The 19,455-nt window shown below is 33.0% G+C and overlaps 2 pseudogenes; one reads left to right on the forward strand and one right to left on the reverse strand.

The window, feature by feature from the left end:
• LOC138805100 (MTRF1L release factor glutamine methyltransferase-like) overlaps positions 1-19,455 on the reverse strand; it is a 418,978-nt pseudogene that overhangs the window by 57,381 nt on the left and 342,142 nt on the right.
• On the forward strand, positions 15,551-16,215 carry LOC138805101 (ankyrin repeat domain-containing protein 49 pseudogene; annotated as a pseudogene).

The following is a 19,455-nucleotide window of genomic DNA, read 5'->3' on the forward strand; positions in this document are numbered from 1 at the left end:
TTGAAATTTGTCATTTCTTTATGTTCAATTCCTCTCTTGGGATCAATTTCCACTTGCAATAACAGTTCCTTCCACTTAGTTCCAGTAACAATCTATGGTGCTGCTCCAGGTAAAATGAATATTTTCTGGCTTCATTGAAATAGCACAAGTTATATCTTTGGACATGAGGTAACATGTGTTTCAGAGATAACTTCATAACGAGAAAATATGGAATTTGCATGGCTTATAAAACCTTATTCATGTACATATGGCCATATAAGATGATGTTAAGCGAAATGGAACCCAAGATATGGACACAACTTGCTTTTTCTTGCTTGTCATTTTTTTAATGTATCTAACAAGTTGCATGTGATTTTTTTTGTTTCTCTTCTATTTTCTTCCTCCATGGTATAACCCCTGTTTTCACTATATTTATTGTCAGAGACCTGCATCTTTAATATACATTTTTCTAATGTGGGGAGGGGAAGGGAAATAACAAAATGCTTAAAGAAGTATACAGTATGACATATTGTAACAATGAGTTGTACATGGCACTATGTAGAAAATTAGCTTTACAACTTGAGGAGGGGAGAACGGAGTTAGTTTGGTGGGGAGGAAAAGGATTGTAGGAGAAAAACAAAAGGGGAGGTAACAATGCTTGATAGATAATGTACTCATTAACTTTCTTATGTAACTCTAGCCCTCTTTAAACCATTTTTACAAAAATAAACATGAAAAAAACATCCTGGACTTCTTTCAGTTCAAATTTTCTAAGTGCTCTGTAATTAAGACCAATTTTATGTGGGAAGAATGTTCTCAGAAACATTTTTGTGAGTGTGTTTTGTGCATTATTTCCCAAGTGTACATAAGTTAGCAGTAGGAGAAACAATAGGAATAATTGGAGAAAAAGAAGTTTTGTGCTTAAGTATAATGGTTCAATACACTATAGAACACTCTTCAAGTAAGACAACATTGAAACAATAAATCCAAGGCCAGTATGTAGATCTATGGGAGTGATATAGGGAAAGCATTACTACTAAGTGGAACATGAAGGATGAGGCCACTCTTGTTTTCTACTAGATCTAAATCATGGTAGCTAATCATGCAAATTTGTAAAAAGTAGAACAGAAGAGTAATTCTGGTTCCAAAATGAGTCAGATATAAGAGCATGGACTTAACTGGAAAAAAAGGCAAAGTTGAGAGAGCAGGAAATATAGTAGCAATGAGCTAGTGGATAAGATCACATTTGTTTTTCTTTTTCAGTTTATTTTTATGGTTATGGGTCTTGAACTCTGGGCCTGGGCGATGTCCCTCCCCTCTTCAGCTCAAGGCTAGAACTCCACCACTTGAGCCACAGTGCCAATTCCAGTTTTCTAGTGGTTAATTGGAGTTAAGTGCCTCAGAAAACTTTCATACTGGTGTTTGATCTGAACTGCAATCCTCAGATCTCAACCTCCTGAGTAACTAGGATTAAAATTTTGAGACACCAGTACCAGGATTAAGATCACATTTGTAGCAGTGTACACTCAGGATGTGTAATGTGTATGTTCATCTATCTTTGTATGAATTCTTGAGTTAAAAATCTAGGCTACAGGTTAGACTTTACATTCACAAAAATGTTTGTAGTTTAAAACCATACTCCTGGAAAAAATAAAAACTAAGAATATAAAAGAGTCTGGAAAGTTCAGTTTGCATCCAGCCTCGGCAGAACAGTCTTTGCAACACTACCTATAATTAACCAGCCAAAAGCTGCATTGGATGAATGGCTCAAGTGATGGGATACTAGTTATGAACAAGAGTGCTGAATAATAGCCTGAGGATTTTGCATACATACATATTAACATTTACATGCACACAGAAGCACTTATATGTGCAAACACACATATGAAACAATTCTCAAAATGTGTAGAAAAGTTAGAAAACAATAGAAAATATGTCCTGAGTAAGACTAGAATCAAGTGATAATTTTTAATATTAGAAAGTCGTCAAGTGAACTTTCCCCCCAAAAGCATGAGACTATTACATAAGTAGTGACCAGAGATAGTAAAAGAGCCAAGTAATAATTATTAAAGGGATCGGATCCATGGAAGAATGAATCAGAGACCCCTGCAGGTGCATCTGAAAATGTTCATATTCTGTGTCAAATGTTAGAACATCTTTGAAAATTGTATAGAAACAGTTTGAACAGTCAGTTGTGGATAAGATCATCAGAGAAGTTCAGAATTACTAGTAGGTTTCTCGATCAAATAAACAAACAAACTATGGCAGGGGAATGCGATTCAAGTCTGGAATTCTAGCACTCAGACTAATACAGGAGATTAGAGAGTGGATTAAATAGTAATACGTTCCCTGGACTAGGTAGTATAATTTTGCCTCAATAAAACAAACCAAAGTACAAGAAAGGAATTCATAGTTGGAATTTTGGGCAAATTTTTTCATGTTTTGAGAAGTCAAGTTTCCTATTGAAATACAACTCATATATCATCCTCAGTCATGTTTTAAATGATCTCTTCATTACAGAATACTTCTAGATGCAAAATCGGTCATGATTCCGAACCAAAAAATTTAAAAATTTAGCATCATTCTGTTGGATTCCAAAGAAATAATGAAGGAATACAAAAGCTTAAGCCAGGAGAAAAAGCAAAGTTATCTAATGTAGGACTTTGTAGACCTTACTAAATTAGAATTTAGATTTAAAATAAATATCTTTTGCTTGTAATTTCATATTCTATAGGATACTACAAAATACTTTTTAAGTAGAAGTTTTAGTTTACCAATTCACAAATGATTCTGGCATTCTATTTGTCTAGAATATTCTTTCAAAAGAGTTGTAATTAGGACTTAGTTTATAGATAATTCCAACAGTAGATGTATAACATGATAATGTGAATAATCTAGAAAAAGTTGACAATAAATGGATGCTATTAATTTATAAATTTAGAAAAAGAGCCATGTTTTGTGACTTTTGTGTAACATGGTATGAAGAGAATTATTATTTGAAATCTTTTTTCTTCTACCTGTACATAACATAGGAAGAAATTTCCTTAATTATATACCTCTGTATACAATGAGAAAAATGCTAGGTTTGGAGTTTGTCTTCATTTTGTTTTTGTTGTTTTGTTTGTCCTAGGGCTTGACGTCTGGGCCTGGGCACTGTCCCTGAGCCTGTTTTTTGCTCAAGGATAATGCTCTACCACTAGAACCTCAGTACTACTTGTGTCTGGCTTTTCCTGAGCAATTTATTGGAGATAAGAATCTAAGGAAACTTCCTGGCTGGGTGGGGTTTGAACCATAATATACAGATCTTTCCCTCTTGAATATTTATGGTAGACGAAAAGATAAGTATAAATAATATGTTCAAGTTTTCTGATCTCAAGAATACCACTTGAGGGAAAACGATGCAGCAAAGTTTAGTGTAGTGTTCTTTCAACAATAAAAAGGGCATAACATTAGCAGAATTGTAGAATTTTTTCCCAATAGTGATAAGCTAGTCATGCTGTGAATTTAGGGAATTTTAAGGTGCAGCTTACAAGGTGGAAACTGTTGGGCTAGAATGACTTTACTGCATAAAATTTTGGTATTGATTTTCATTGAAATAATAGCTTACTATGATGAACAAATGTTTACTCTAGAGGAATTAATTATTATAGATACTTCATAATTTTACCTTCTACCAGAATGTGGCTAGTTTCTCTGTTGACATATAAATATGTAATGTCTCATTGGAAACTGCATCTCTTGCAGAATTACATAAAATGCATACAAGCACTGTTTTAAATGTCTCTGGTATGGCATACTCAGAATTTCAAAATGAGTAGTTAGTAGAACACATATATTCTGTCCTCTTAACAAATATTCAGTTTTAATAATTAGGAGTTTTCAGGGAATTGAACTATTTTCTATTTAGTATGAGACAATATTAAAATAATGTTTTTAAAAAAAATAATGGCAAGTATATTCTGAAAAGTTTGTATAGTTTGATTGCATTCAAGTTGATGACCATCTGAAAAAGAAAGGGACAATTAATTCAAATTAGAAGCCAAATATTGTTCATTTTTTTAAAAAATGTAATAGACATAGAATATCATTTACTATAGAAATATAGTGAAATTATATTTTATGTAGCTTATTTTTAAATTTAATTTTATTGTCAAGGTGGTATATACAAGGTGTTGCAGTAATTGTAAGGTAGTGAATATCTAAAAGTTGAACTTTTTATGCCCTCCCTCATTTTTCTCACACTTTTACTTCACCCCAATATCCCTCACAAGTTGTAATGTGAATATCCTACATGTTGTCTTGTGAGTATTGCTATTCCATTGGTTTGCCCTTTGTCCTAAAAGAAATCACATAGCACTGTAAAAACAATAACCACAAAGAAAAACCTCTGTTTCCATGTCTAGGAGTTCATTTTGCTCAGCATCCTCTTATATGGTTATATATACATAGCCATTCTGCTCATCTGCTAGGACTATCTTAGCCATTACCTAATTATTTCACATGAGGAACACCATGGAATCTGTTTCTTTGTGTCTTGCTTATTTTTCTTAGTAGGATTTTTCCAAGTCTTTCCATTTCCTTATTAATTGGAAGCATAGAATTCCACGGTGTGTGTGTTTAATGGATTTGTTCATCTTCTGAGTGGCATATTGGTTTAAATCATGATTGCATGTAAGTATCATTAGGGTCATACAAAAATGACAGATGCCACCTCCCAAGATATACTAAAATCACGATTTCTAAGTAAGATAGTTTTTGGTGGTGGGACAAGTATTGAGATACCTGAATAAGTCTAATGTATTTCTTGCACTGAGTTAGGCAGGAAGACATCATATAGGATAAAAATGGTACTGACAAAATATTCCCTTGAGAAAGATTTAGGAGGCTTCCAGAAATATGAAGAAATTCAGATAATTTTGAAGAATTTAGAAATGCAAGTTCAAGTATGTCTCTTTAAATAAAAATTATGAAAGTGGAAGGGCAAAAGAAGAGGAAGAGAAGAAATAACTGACAGCAGATCATTGTTCCAAGTTAGAGTATAAAAAGAAATAATCTATAACTTCCCAGTTAAAAGGAGACCAATATAATACGTCCCACTTAATTTAGGTACATGCAAAATATTTACTTGGTTTTTTCTACTTTAATGCTCCAAAATAAAGACTTATAAGAAAAGTTATGTGATTGCCATTACTTCAACCAGAACACTAATTGTGATGAGCCCTCTTTTTCTCACATTGCACTTGGAAAATAGTCCATAAGTTGAAGATGTTGTGGCTGATTAGAATCAGAGTTAGGGGCTTCTACTTGTACAAGTATCCCAAAATAGTTTAAAGCAGTCTTTCCCCCAAGATATCCAACTGCATTGTCTGAAGCTGTACTTTGAACACACCCTCAAACGTGAGTACGTAATTTGAAATTATACTTCAGCATTTCCTTGGCACATTCTACTTTGTGCCTTTATCTTTTTTGCACATTCCTTTTGAGTTCATAGTTGCTCTATTTCAATTTCATCTTTATATACTACTAAGAACATTGTTCAACTACCACTTCTTGTTTGCACACACCCAGTGTATGTATCAAGGTACTTTGTCTATGACAAACAATAGGGTAGTACTCACTCTCTGAGGAAAAAAATTGCACAGTATAACCCTATGCCCACATTAGAGGGTGTAGAATTTAAAGCAGTTTGAGACAAACAGTGATATTAGAAGTGAAAGCCTCCCTAGGGACATTTGCTTGGAGCTCATTAGTTTTCCCAGGAGAAATATAAATATCCACAAAATTTGGAGCTAATTAGTAAGTAATCAATTTAATACTAGATCCTAGAAGTTGTGTTAATTCAAGTCACCATTGTATTATTGTTATATCAGAATTCTTCCCTATTTGTCAATGTGTATAAGAAAATGAAAGATTTGGATTAAATGGTGAGGCTAATGTCTGAACTCTTCCATTCAATAAAAGTTTGAAGTTTATTATAGCACTTCCTACATATAAGAATTTGTGGCAGGGGCTGGGAATGTGGCTCAGTGGTAGAGTGCTTGCCTTGCATGCATGAGGCCCTGTGTTCGATTCCTCAGCACCACATAAGCAAAAAGAAAAAAGCCAGAAGTGGTGCTGTGGCTCAAGGGATAGAGCGCTAGCCTTGAGCTGAAGAGCTGAGGGACAGCGCCCAGGCCCACAGTTCAGGCCCCACGACCGGACCCCCCCCCCAAAAAAAGAAAAAAGAATTTGTGGCAGGTTGATTGACAGGGTTACTTAAGCATGGAGATATCCCTAACAAGAATTAGATTTCAATAAGGTATATGGCAGTTATGATTTGTTAATGTTTATTGAGGCATTTTCTGTTATAAAGAAGAATCAATTCAAGGAGTCTTCAGTCACATCAGTAAAGCTGTATGTTTAACCTAATACTTGGTGTTACTTGTCCTACATTTGTGATGACTAGGCTGATAAGATATCCAACAATATTTCAATAAAATCCCAAACTGATGTGGATACATGAATCACTCATTGGAACTGTAGGACAAATTAGGCTTGTCTGTGCCTTGTCAATCTCTAATCTCCTGTCTAAACAGTCTTGAAACATATTCACAAAATACCTCTAAGGAAAGTTCATGAGAGTTATAACTGTATAATTCTTCTAAGGTCAGGATAAAAGCATTTGCCTCAGCATTTAAAATCAACAGGATCTGTTGAATTCATGGATCCAGAATTTTATAGCTTCACATTCATATCACAAAATTTTATCAATATGACTTTCACCAAAACACTGTTCTTATTGAACTTATCTATGTCCTTTTACTTTTCAAATCCAAATAGAATATTTCCTTCAAAATATTCCTGCAAATTCTTTCCTTCCTTTACTTCTATAAATCTGTGTTTATTGCTTGTTTCCTTATTTATCTCTTTCATCTAATCTTGTCCACACTGGTGCTCACATTGCTCACACTTGTGTCAGAATTTTCCTTTTCCTCCTCACTTTAATAATGCCCCCGATTTTATTATTCTTTTGCATATTCAAGGTCGTGGATATTTTGATGATGTCTAAACAGACATATATTTGCATCTCTTTAACATAAACCTTAGAACTGAGAATTTTTTCTTCTAAGTCCGTATTTTCCATCTGTAGTCCTTTTCACCAAGAATATAACTAACAGTTGCCAGTCAGAGATGTGGATGCATTTTAGATTTTTTCTTACCTTACTTTTTACCTTTCTTACCCTCCCCTTAGATAAGATGAATGATTAAGATTTTCTCAGTTTCTGTCACTAATACAATTTCTATGTACTCTTTTTTATGCCCATGACACCAGCCTGTTATAAGTATTCATCACTGGTAACCTAGTCCTAAAACAACCGCTTACAAATTAGGCTTTTTTTCCCCAGAGTCTTTTCATATTGGTCCTCTCCATCATCAGATTACTCTCTTTGTAAGCACACAGAGTGAAGAGCCCAGACAATAATTCTAGTATCATTATTTACTCACTACATTGACTGTTTGCCTTACATTTCTCATCTATAAATGGATGTAATCTACCAGAAATATTGAAGAATATTTGTTGACTTCTAGAACAAGAAAAAAAAGTGAAGAGTCCTTACATTTTCCACTTTAGCTTACAAATAAGGAAAGAGTCAAATTCAGTTTGTTGGTATGAAGTCAAAAGTTGTTTTATGCAGAAATAAAAATAAATTTTAAGTCCTGGCACTATGGCCTATGTCATTTTGTGGTAACTTCAGATATGTAAGTGGTATTATGTAAATTGTGTCACGTGTTTACAGCTGTACTGAAGGACATACTCTTAATAAATTATTGGAAACATTCATTATTGAATATTACCTATAAGAGAATGTTATTTGAATTAATCACACTGAGTTCGAACACTATATCTTAGTCCATCAAAATGTGGAAGTAAATGATTTTATTTATAAGAACAGAATACCAGCAAAGAAAGTGAGTATACATTAGAGAGACTGCAGGAATAACACTAGGGTTTTTACTGTCTCTACCTATTAATGTAATTTTATTTCTTGGTATAGAAACTCTTCCTCTTGTTATTATTGAATGTAATCCAATTCAGTTTACAACTATGTATTCAATGTGGGAACACTAGCTATAAATAAGTGTAAAGTTTTTTTCCTTTTCAATCACCTTATCATTGTCAGGCTACACTGTGGTCATCATCATCATCTTCATCAAAATTATTATTAGCATCATAAATACTAATTAATGAAAATCTTATATGTGCCTATGACTTTGCTATTATTTTTAATGTTAACACTGCACGCATCCATATTAAAATTTTGAACAAATAAAGAAACAAAAAAAACTAAACCATATCAGGTAGCTTGACTATGTGTTTATAACAAATTATGGAATAGATTTTTGAAGCATTGCTAATTCCTAATCAGTATGAATTAACTTCCTCTCTTCCCCTCACTACACACAAATATTTAAGAGTTTGGACAGAAATTTTTCAAGTAATATACTGTAAATATTACTACAAAGTCATATGTGTATCTAAAATTCCCTTGAAATAAAAGCTCTACTTTCTACTGAAATATTACTTATTTTTTTTAATTTAATTTAATTTTATTTGTGAACATACTGTACAGAGGAGTTATGCAAATCAAAACAACATTGAGATATCACCTCACTCCATTTAGAACGGCAAAAATCAACAACTCTAACAACAAAAGATGCTGGAGGGGATGTGGACAGAAAGGAACCTTACTTCATTGTTGGTGGGAATATTAGTTATTTTATTCTAGGAAACTTTTAGAAAAATAGACTGTATATCTTTGAAATGTAAAAGGTCAAAAATATTAGCAAAAAATAGAGAGTCCGTCTTCAGAAATATATGTGTGTGTATATATATATATATATATATATATTAATGTTATGTATAGAATGACATTTTTAGAGATTGTCATCAGAAATATATACATATCTAAATTTATGGGTAGAATGATGTACACTATGGTGAAACAAAAATCTTAAAACATAATTAAAATAAAAACTACATCAAAAAGTGCCATTGACTCACTGTTATAATTTGACCTATTCTGGGTAATGAGATCTTAGAAATGTGTTTGAAAACTACCCAGACAGAAAAGTACTTGTTAGATTCTTATCCCCATTAAACCATTAAAAAAATGAATTAGCTCTCTGCCTCAAGTTGTAGATTGCTCTCCTTGAAGATAAAAAGGCTTATGGATAATGCCCAGGCCTTTCAAAAAACAACAACAACTACAACAAAATGTATCACATTAATTTCACAAAAGCATCTTTTAACTGCGGTGAACCTTTCTTAGAAACATAAATACAAGTCCCTGGAAAATGTTAAGTAAAAAGTATAGAATATTTACGTTTATATTAAAGACGTAACTATTTAGATTGTTTAAGATATTTAGGTAATGATTAGGAATTAAGAATAATGATGGGTAGGTAATATATTGGGACTGGTTTGTTATTCTATTTTATGATAGTAATAGAATGATATTTATAATGATTATATTAAATTACTCTTGCTTTATATTTGAATTATAATAAATGATAAACATTTTTAAATGTTTCCAATGGAAAGGAATATCAATTCTATGTAATTTCAAAGCAATTGAGAAAATTATTCCATAGCTGGTTTGCTTTAAGACTATATTTCTTTTCTTTTTCTAGTTTTCATATGTACATAGAAATTAAAATTCCAAAAATTCAATGGATGTTGGCATTCAGGAACATCTTCATAGATACTAATATTGGAGTCCCTTAAGTGGAATTGTTTTATTTCATTTGTTACTTTCACTAATAAATCAAGATGATAGTGTATTTTGTTTCTTTTCACTGCCATTGGCTCTTATCTTGAGAATATTTTTTCCCTATCAAAGTAGAGAAAAACAATTGGATTGACCAAGTAACATATTGCTTTCATAAGATGCAGATGCATAGATTTGTGTCTTCTGTCATTTGCCAAAAGTTTCTTCCGGAAAAGGTTATCAATTATTTATAAGTGTTGCTTAATTCCTAGGTATTCCAGTGATCACATACACTTTTTGATTTAGTTATCTCTGAATAAACTTAAAATAAACAATTAAAAATACTTAAAATGAACAGAAATCATATTGTTGTTTCAAATGTTGCAGTTTACAAAGTTTATAAGCAAACACAGAAAATATCTTTTTACGTATTCTACATTTTGTGTGAAGTATTTTAACAATAGCTTTTTTTTTTTGCTGACATGTAATTCACCTGAAATATATTATTTCCTTTTATTGTATGCATTTTAGTGATTTGGAAATGAATTGTACAATCATAGGTTTTCCAAGCCTAAAATTTTCACAAATTTGCTTTTCTTCAAATAGAAATGCTGTAAATTTTTGAACAGACATTAAAGTAGATATAAGATTCATTTACAGGAATTTGTCCAGCATACATCCTCGATAGTGATCCTTTTCAAAATTTGGTTTTGGGGATTATTTCCAGGGTCTCACACAAAGTATTCAAGTGCAATCTCAATGAACTACATTCCCTGTCCAAACAAGTTTTTTACTTCTCTTTAATACATACATAGACGTGTAATGGATAGAACCTATTCAATTCTCTTTGACTTTTTGAAAACTTGCTTGCTTTAATGATTGAAGTATTTTACAAATTCATTTGCTATGTGGAGTATATCAATTTCTCCACAAGTGCATTACTATATTTTGTGTCATCTTTCTATATTATAGTCCTACTGGTGAGTTTTCTCTTTATTTTTTGGATACTAAAGAGGAACTTATTTCATATGCTCCTACTATCTACATATATTCTTTAAAGAAATATCCTATTTTGGGAAAAGTTATATAGAATTAGAAGATATAAAAATACTTAGACTCAGAATCATTTTAGCATTTACATTGTAGCATTAACAAATATGTGTCTTCTATCTATTAGATATTTTTTCACTTCTGTTATATTGTCCTTTGAATTATGAAAGAGTATAAGTTGATATTATACAGATTATTCTTGCTTTTCTTTACCCACTAATGCTTTCCATGTCATATTTTAGAAACTTTTACTGATCCAATGCCATGAATTTTTATGTTTATGTTTTATGTTTTTAAATCTCACATTTAGTTTGATAATGATCTTCTATTTAAAAACTTTAAATTTTTGTATAAGGATTGATGTAGTAGTCTAAGAAATTTTTTTAAATAGAGGGAGGCAATAGTGCCACAACAACCATTTAAGATTCTATTTTTATTTCATAAAGTCATGGCATCCTTTTCAAAATCTATTGACCATAAAACTGAGATTTTTATTGTGAAAATACCATACAGAGGGGTTACAATTACACACCAGTATTAACCAAAGCATGCTATTTGCAGAGGAGTATTTAAAAGATGTAATTTCTTATAAAATTGAACTTTTAATCCACAAAATGAATACCAGGAATCTATCACTTGGAAGATGTGAGCGGAAGTCAAAGGGAAGGAATAAAGAGAGTTATGGAGGAAGAGAGTGAAGGCATAATATTCAATGCAGATAGTATGAAACTAGAAAACATGAAAGTGGGGTGAGGTTTGGAATGGTATAAGAAAGTTATTAAAGATCCATTGTACTTATAAACTGATTTGTGGAATGGAAATTCTTTGAAACAACTATTTAACAAAAATATAATTAAAAACAATGGAGACATCTCATCTTCAACTGTATTCTCTTAAACCATGAATCAATATAATAGTTTCCTCCTCAGAAATTTTCTTTGCAGGTATTTTCCTCATAATGTCAGAAAACTGACCAATGCAATGAATATCAATATATCACATTGCCTATTGTAAATAGACACAATATAAAAACAGTAAAATTGTTAGAATTCATCACATGAAAAAATAACAGGTAGAAAGTATCAAATGATGAATTATAGTTTTTCCAAGTACTTTACTTATGGTATCTAACTTAATCCTCACAATAATCCCATAAAGTGGAACTACGTCATTTTTAATTCTCAGATGATGGTATTGACATCTTCAGAATTGGAATTACTAGTACAGCATTGCACACATGGTAAGTTTTACCCTGAGGCCCATCTCTCGCTGTATCAAATAACTGCATTTTATTTTATGACTAAAATACCAGCACTTAGTCTACTAATTCTAGGAAAATTTCCAAGAATTATTGTGTACACTCTAATTATATTTGACTTTATCTTTGTTAGAAAATAGGTAGCTGTAATATGAAAACTCCAAGTTCATAATCAATTTATACATCCCTGGTGAAAGGAACTGCTAAAGTATAACATTCTTGATTTCTAGATCAAAATATTAGAAATCATAATCTATCCCTTCACTCAACACTGCACTGCCTGGGGATCCCATTTCTGTTTAACACAGTCATACCGAAAGAGTGTCCTGCCCAATTCCTGATGGAAACAGACTGCAGGTGTTATGGACGAATCATTTCCACATTGTAGCTCACCTAGGTTGTTTACCATTAGAAGTATTTTGATTGCTTTTTATACCAAACATTCTGAGAGAAATATACTACTTTAAAATGTTATTAAAGCAAGACTGATATAAAAATCACCTTTGACCCCAGATAAATATTTTACCTTTCATATACCCCAAAATGCCGTCTGAGCTATCATTAATGTTAGCAACAAGGGGTTAAAAATCATAGACACCAAGACCGAAGCATGAATTAAAGACTCTCCAACTTGTCAATACAATTGGTTTAAAAAGTCATCAATACTACTGCAGTTTTAAATTTTTCTTATGGAGATTCAATTATAAACTATTAACAGTTGAAAATAACTCATTTTCTTGGGAGTAGGACACAAAGCACAAGATTAATCCTAATCATTTTAAAGGACCTTTATTTATACTACAAATTCACTCCCATAACTACAATGATATGAAAAATAACTGAAGTACAAAAACACAAAGGAAGTAATTTAACTGCATCATCTACATTCAATGGACTGTGTTAATAGAAAACAAAGTTAAACTAATAATTAGCTTACCAAATTCACATACATTCTTTTATTTTATTTCATTTAGTTTCATAAAAACTGGATTTTCATAAGATGATGCATAAAATGCCTATATACCCACATACATTTCCAGATCTTAACAATATTTATTTCAGAAATGTCTTTAGCTCCATAGTCAATGAACTGAATTAGTACTAAAATATTCAAAGGGTTTTCAGAAATTGCAAGACTTGCTCTGGGATGTTATTCATATTGGAAAAGATATTCGAAAAGCCTTATTTGTTAAGTTGAGATAGTTACTCCCACAGAAGAGCCATTAGCCCTTTGCATGTACAAAACAACTTCAGATACATCCACTATCTAAAGATGACACATGCTTTTGGTTTGTTTGTTTTTGAAAGGAATAGCTAACAAGCATATCAACAATACTGATTTTCAGTCAATATGATGGGATATTCAAACTTGATAAATATTGGGTTGATTACCTCTTAGTGTGAATAGATATGATCTTACAAAGAAAGTTATTTTCAACAGAAAGCCAGAAAGAGTTTATCCACTTTGTGTTTCACGGGAATAACCAGAGAGCAATACCTATTTGGTCCAGTTGGTCAAACTTACTCCAGGAGCATATGTTAAAAGTATAACAAATTTAAGAAGTCAAATACATATTTTGTACCGACAGTCATCTTCCAGCAATAATTTACTCCCTAAATATGTCTGAATCTTCTCATCTAACATATAATAAGAGCTGAAAGCGTTCTCTTTCATCTAACTTAATATTGTAAATCCTTTGATTCTGATGATATTATTTGACAAATAAAATGTACAAAAGCATGGTCCAACTGAAATGACATGACAGAATACTGATACATAAAAACATTGCAACAAATTCAGCTCTTTTCAGCCTCACCCTGTCCACATTGGCAAGCAACATTGCTACAGCACATGCACACATATACACATACACAAATATGCACACATGTACACACACCTATACATGCATGTTAAATTCAAAAAAAGTTCAAATAAAAAATTAATGATTAGTACAAATAATAATTTGCCTTACTACAAAAAAATACACAATATAGTCACCACAGATGTTACATTTTACCTGCCTATCCACATGTGACCACTTAATTTATATTTACTTACTTAATTAACTAATTAATTCAATCATTTGTTTGGTGCTAATACTAAGGCTTGAACTCAGGGCCTGTCTCTGTCCCAGAATTTGTTATTTTTTTGTTTTAGTTTTCTCAAGGATATCATTTTACTGCTTGTACCACAGCTCCAGTTCTAGCTTTTGTTAGTTTATTTCAAATCAGAATCTAATGGACTTTTTTTTTGTTTGGTCTGGTTACAAACCACAATCCTCAGACTTCATCTTTCTGATTAGCTAGGATTAATGACATGAGCCAACAGTGTGGCTTCTATTTTTCCTCTATAGTTATCTAATGCAAAAATGAGAGTATAGAAGCAAGATGTACAGTGATGATACTGTTCTGTCAGAAATTCAAGTTAGTAATGTAAATTTCTTCTTAAGAACACACACAAAAAATACCATGATATAGTATAAGAGAACTCACAATTGGACATATGAGCTTTAAGAGATTTCTAATACATCCATTATTTATTGGTACCCAACATTAGAAAAAATATATATATAATGTAGTACTGAAAAAGTAGTCCTTTACATGACTACTTACATTCCTTGTTTTTTTTAAGACACTTGTTTTCATCTAAAAAAGTAGCCCTGTCTATTGTCTTCATGTGGTTTCAATGATTGAAGGTGCTTAATGAGAAATCAAAATGTATTAGTAGTACTTTGCTATCAATTAAATCTCACTTTTTCTTTTTGGAAAATATAATGATCAAAGAAATAGTTGAGAATCAGCAAGCAATTGTTCAGAATCATGCTTCCAGTGCAAGTGGGTCAACAGTAAGTAATCCTCAATACCATTTTCCACAAAGTTTGTCACTGATACAATCGGCCTGCTTTCTCTTGCTGCTTCCATAGCCTGGACCTATTCCTTCATTGTACATGAAAAGTGTGATTCAACTGATTTCATTCAGATCTGTTCCTAGAATTATCAAGGATTTAGATTCTTGTCTGCAATATGATTAAACCTATGTTTCTTCATGTAGGCTGCTAAAAATGTATTTACCAAATTCAAGTAAATACATAAATTCTATTTCCATCTTTTTAAAACATAAAATTCTGCTTGCTCTATATATTGATCAGAGGCATGCATTTGTGGCTATATAGGTCATTGCACATCTGTCTCTCTTCCTCTCTCTTTAATGTTTCTCATAGATAATAGGATTGCTCTATAATTATTGTAATTTACTTTGCTTTTATATTTTTGGTTGCATCATTTTACTTTCTGCTCTGCCATTTCCCAAATCAAATATATAGAAGGCATTGTTTCATCTTTTCTCATTCCTAGAATAAGCTGCACATGAAGACACCACTGGTCCTTATTTTCAGTCTGTATCTTTGAATACGGAGGAAAATCTTTCCTCTGCTTCCATCAATTCCCTAATCTCCAGTTAGAATAATTTCGAATAGTAAAAATATAAAAAGGGAAAATAAATCATGGTGAAAAAACAGATGCAGAAAATTCACCGGATTTTTCTGAACAGTTCAACTAACTTGAACTATTAGGGAAATACTTGGACACCTCATTCCCACTGTCACTCAAAGTCTCTGGTTAGGCAATTCTGATGAAGACGAGGAACATGATGAAAAAGTGAGGAATGGTATCAATTGCAAGAAAAAATGGAGAAAGATCCATGCAACTTTCTTCTTTTGGCTGCTGAAAATAATCAGGTTATTATAGTGCAGAGACTACTTTCCATAAAGGCCACTCATGTGAATACTAGGGATGATGATGAGTATACCCATATTCATCAAGAAGCCTACAGTGGACACTTAGAAACTGTCTGTGAGTTGGTGGCTGAAGCGGCAGATATTCATGCAATAACTGTAGATGGCTGGACAACCCTGTGCAGTGCTTATATGTGGAATAATAATAGAGTGGCTTTTTTCTTACTTCATCATGATGGAGATACCAATGGCCCCCTTGCATCTTGCTGATGGAAATAGAGTTAGCAAAGACATGTTGGATCTGCTTCTGTTGAACCATTATGTCAAATCAGCTCTGAAGAACAACTTGGAAGAAACTGTATTTGATATTGCCAAAAGGATAAGTATGTATCACTACCTCTTTGAAGTTTTGGAAGGCTGTACAAATTGCTCTCCTAAGTCATAATGGTTCGGTTAAGTTTCTTAAATTTCAAAAATGCCATTTCATTCTGTTTCCATACAAAATATTTTCACAATCCAACTAACAACAATAGCTTACTGCAACAATTCATGGATTCCATGGAAGTCTTCCAAGTCAATTGCCTTACTTTGATGTCAAAATGTATTCAAGAGTTAGTTGTATATATCTATAATGATTTCTGGAGAGTTTTTGCTTTTTATTGTAATTAAGTGGTTACATAATTTCCCTAATTTCACAGTATTGTGGGATAGTGACACTCAGTTAATATCACAAACACATTCTAACATTTCTGGAGAAAATTGTCTTTCACAGTCTATAACATTTATGAGTTCCATGAGCTTTGCGATACTGTTATTTCTTCCACATTGGTTGGTATGTACATTTCTTTTGTTTTGCATAACATCAGCTGTTCCCTTTTCCCACTTGTTCCCTCCCTTCTATCCCTGCCATTAACTTGCTTAGTTCATTTTGGTCAATGTCCAGTGCAACTAATGAATTTTTCCCTAATTTCCTCTATTTCTATGTCGTCTTCCTGGTTCCTCTTCATTGTACACATATATACCATACATGTGATCAGCAGCATGGGGCTATTTAGTAGAGATTTGACCAGATGAGTGAAAGTCCTTTGTTTCCTAAGTCCTGTTAAATATGTCGTATTACCTAACATTTTGGTTTTAACATCAACTTATCAGGGATACCATGTACTGTTGGTCTCAATGCTCTTGTCTTCTTTGCTCAACATGATCACCTTCTAGCTCCATCCATTTCCCTGCAAATGCCATTATTTTGTCATTTCTAATGGCTGAATAATATTCCATTGTGTATAGATACCACAATTTTGAGATCCATTCATCTGTGATGAGACATCTGGGTTGTTTCCAAATCCTGGCTATTATGAACAGTGCGGCAATAAACATGGAGGTGCATGTGTCCTTGTATACTGATTCCTGTTGTTCAGGATGGATGCCTAGAAGTGGTATGACTGGGTCATAAGGGAGGTCAATATTTAGCTTTCTTAGGATTCTCCAGACTGTTTTCCAAAGTGGTTGTATAAGTGTACATTCCCACCAGCAGTGTAGTAGGGTTCCTCTTTCTCCGCATCCCCTCCAGCATTTGTCATTGGATGACTTGAGGATGTGGGACATTCTGACTGGGGTAAGGTGGTATCTCATGGTTGTCTTTATTTACATTTCCTTTACACCCAGGGATGGTGAACACTTCCTAATGTGTTTCTTTGCCATTTTTATCTCTTCTTCTGAGAAGTCGCTCTTTAGTTCCCTTTCCCATTAAGTAATTGGTTTGTTAGGTTTGGGAGGGCCTGGTTTCTTGAGATCCCTGTATATACTGGATATTAACACCTTGTAGGATGTATTGCTGGTAAGTATTTTTTCGCAATTAATTGATTGTCTTTCTAGCTTGGTTGCAATCGCTATAGCTTTGCAGCTATAGCTTTGTTATAGCTTTTTATTGTAAGATAGTCCCATGTGTCATGTCTCACTCCAATTTGTTGTGACCCTGAGGCTCTGTTCAGGAAAATCTTTCCTGTGCCTATAAGTGCCTATAAGTTCAAGTGTCTCTCCTACTCTGCTTGCAGTGGTTTCAAAGATTCAGGTTTAATGCTAAGGTCTTTAATCCATTTTGAGCTGATATTGGTGTATGGTGATATGCTGCGGTCCACTTTTATTCTTCATGTGGCCATCCAGTTTTCCTAGCACCAGTGGTTGAAGAGGCTGTGTTTCTTCCATTTTATGTCTTTGGTTCCTTTGTCAAATATCAGCTGACTGTAGGCATGTGGATTTATTTCTGGATCTTCTATTCTATTCTATTGGTCTTCGGGTCTGTTTTTGTGCCAGTACCATGCTGTCTTTGTTATTATGGCTCTATAGTAGAGTTTGAAGTGCTGCATGGATATCCCTCCCATGTTTTCTTTATTCTCTAGAATTGTTTTGGCTATTCTAGGTCTTTTGTGGTTCCATACGAATTATTGGACTGTTTTCTGTATTTCAGAGATGTACATCATTGGGATTTTAATAGGAATTGCATTGAATTTGTATATTAATTGAGGCAGTATTGCCATTTTCCTATACTGTTTGCCTATCCAACAGCATGGGAGGTCTTTCCATTTCCTAGTGTCTTCTGTAATTTTTTTCTTTAACGTTTTATAGTTTTCATTAAATAGTTCTTTTAAAGCTTTGGTTAGGTTAATTCCTAAATATTTTATTTTAGGGGAGATTATTGTGAATGGGGTTTCTTCCTTTATTTCCCTTTCTGCTTCTACATTGTCAGTGTACAGGAAGGCAACTGATTTTATTGGATGGATTTTTGTATCCTGCTACATTGCCGAAGTGATTTTTGATTTCTAAGAGTTTGGGGATGGGGTTTTTGGGATTGTGAAGGTATAGTATCATGTCATATGCAAAAAGCTATAGTTTAATTTCTTCTTTCCCTTTGCGGATCCTTTTAATGTCTTTTTCTTGCCTTATTGACCTGGCTAAGGTTTCCAGGGCTATATTGAACAGGAGTAGACACAGTGGGCATCCTTGCCTTGTTCCAGATTTTAAGAGAATTGGTTGTAACTTTTCCCAATTAAGTATAGTATTAGCTATTGGTCTGTCATAAATGGCCTTTTTTTAAATTTAATTTTATTTTATTTGTGAACATACTGTACAGAGGGGTTACAATTACATGGGCAGGATAATGTGTATATTTCTTACCAAGCATTGCAGGCTCCTCCTTTGTTTTCCCTTCACATCCCTTCCCAGCCTCCCCCCACCCCCCCAATCCCAATCCTTCTCCTTCCCCTCCTTCCCCCCCACACCGACGTTGTAAAGCTCGTTTTGGAAATGACAACTTGTACTTCTCATTGTTGCAACAGGTCCACCTGTATCCTTAAACAACTGGTTTTTCTCCATCTCTTCCACAAGTTATACTGACATCAAATATAGTGAAAGCAGCCATTATACTGTGGGGGAGGGACATACAAAGCAACAAAGAGATAATTATATAAATGCGTTAGAAACACACGCATGAAAGAAAAAAACATTAAAATACACATCTAAGGATTCATTTTCCTGAACATCACATTATTTGACCTTTTCTGCTTGATTCATACATATACTAGATATTACAAATAAGGGAAACCATGGGACCTATGTTTCTTTGGGCCTGGCTTACTTCAGTTAATATAATTTTTTCCAAGTTTTTCCATTTCCTAACAAATGGGGC

This window comes from Dipodomys merriami, unplaced genomic scaffold, assembly GCF_024711535.1.
Source record: "Dipodomys merriami isolate MVZ:Mamm:240054 unplaced genomic scaffold, mDipMer1.0.p SCAF_385, whole genome shotgun sequence".
NCBI classification, from domain to species: Eukaryota; Metazoa; Chordata; class Mammalia; order Rodentia; family Heteromyidae; genus Dipodomys; species Dipodomys merriami.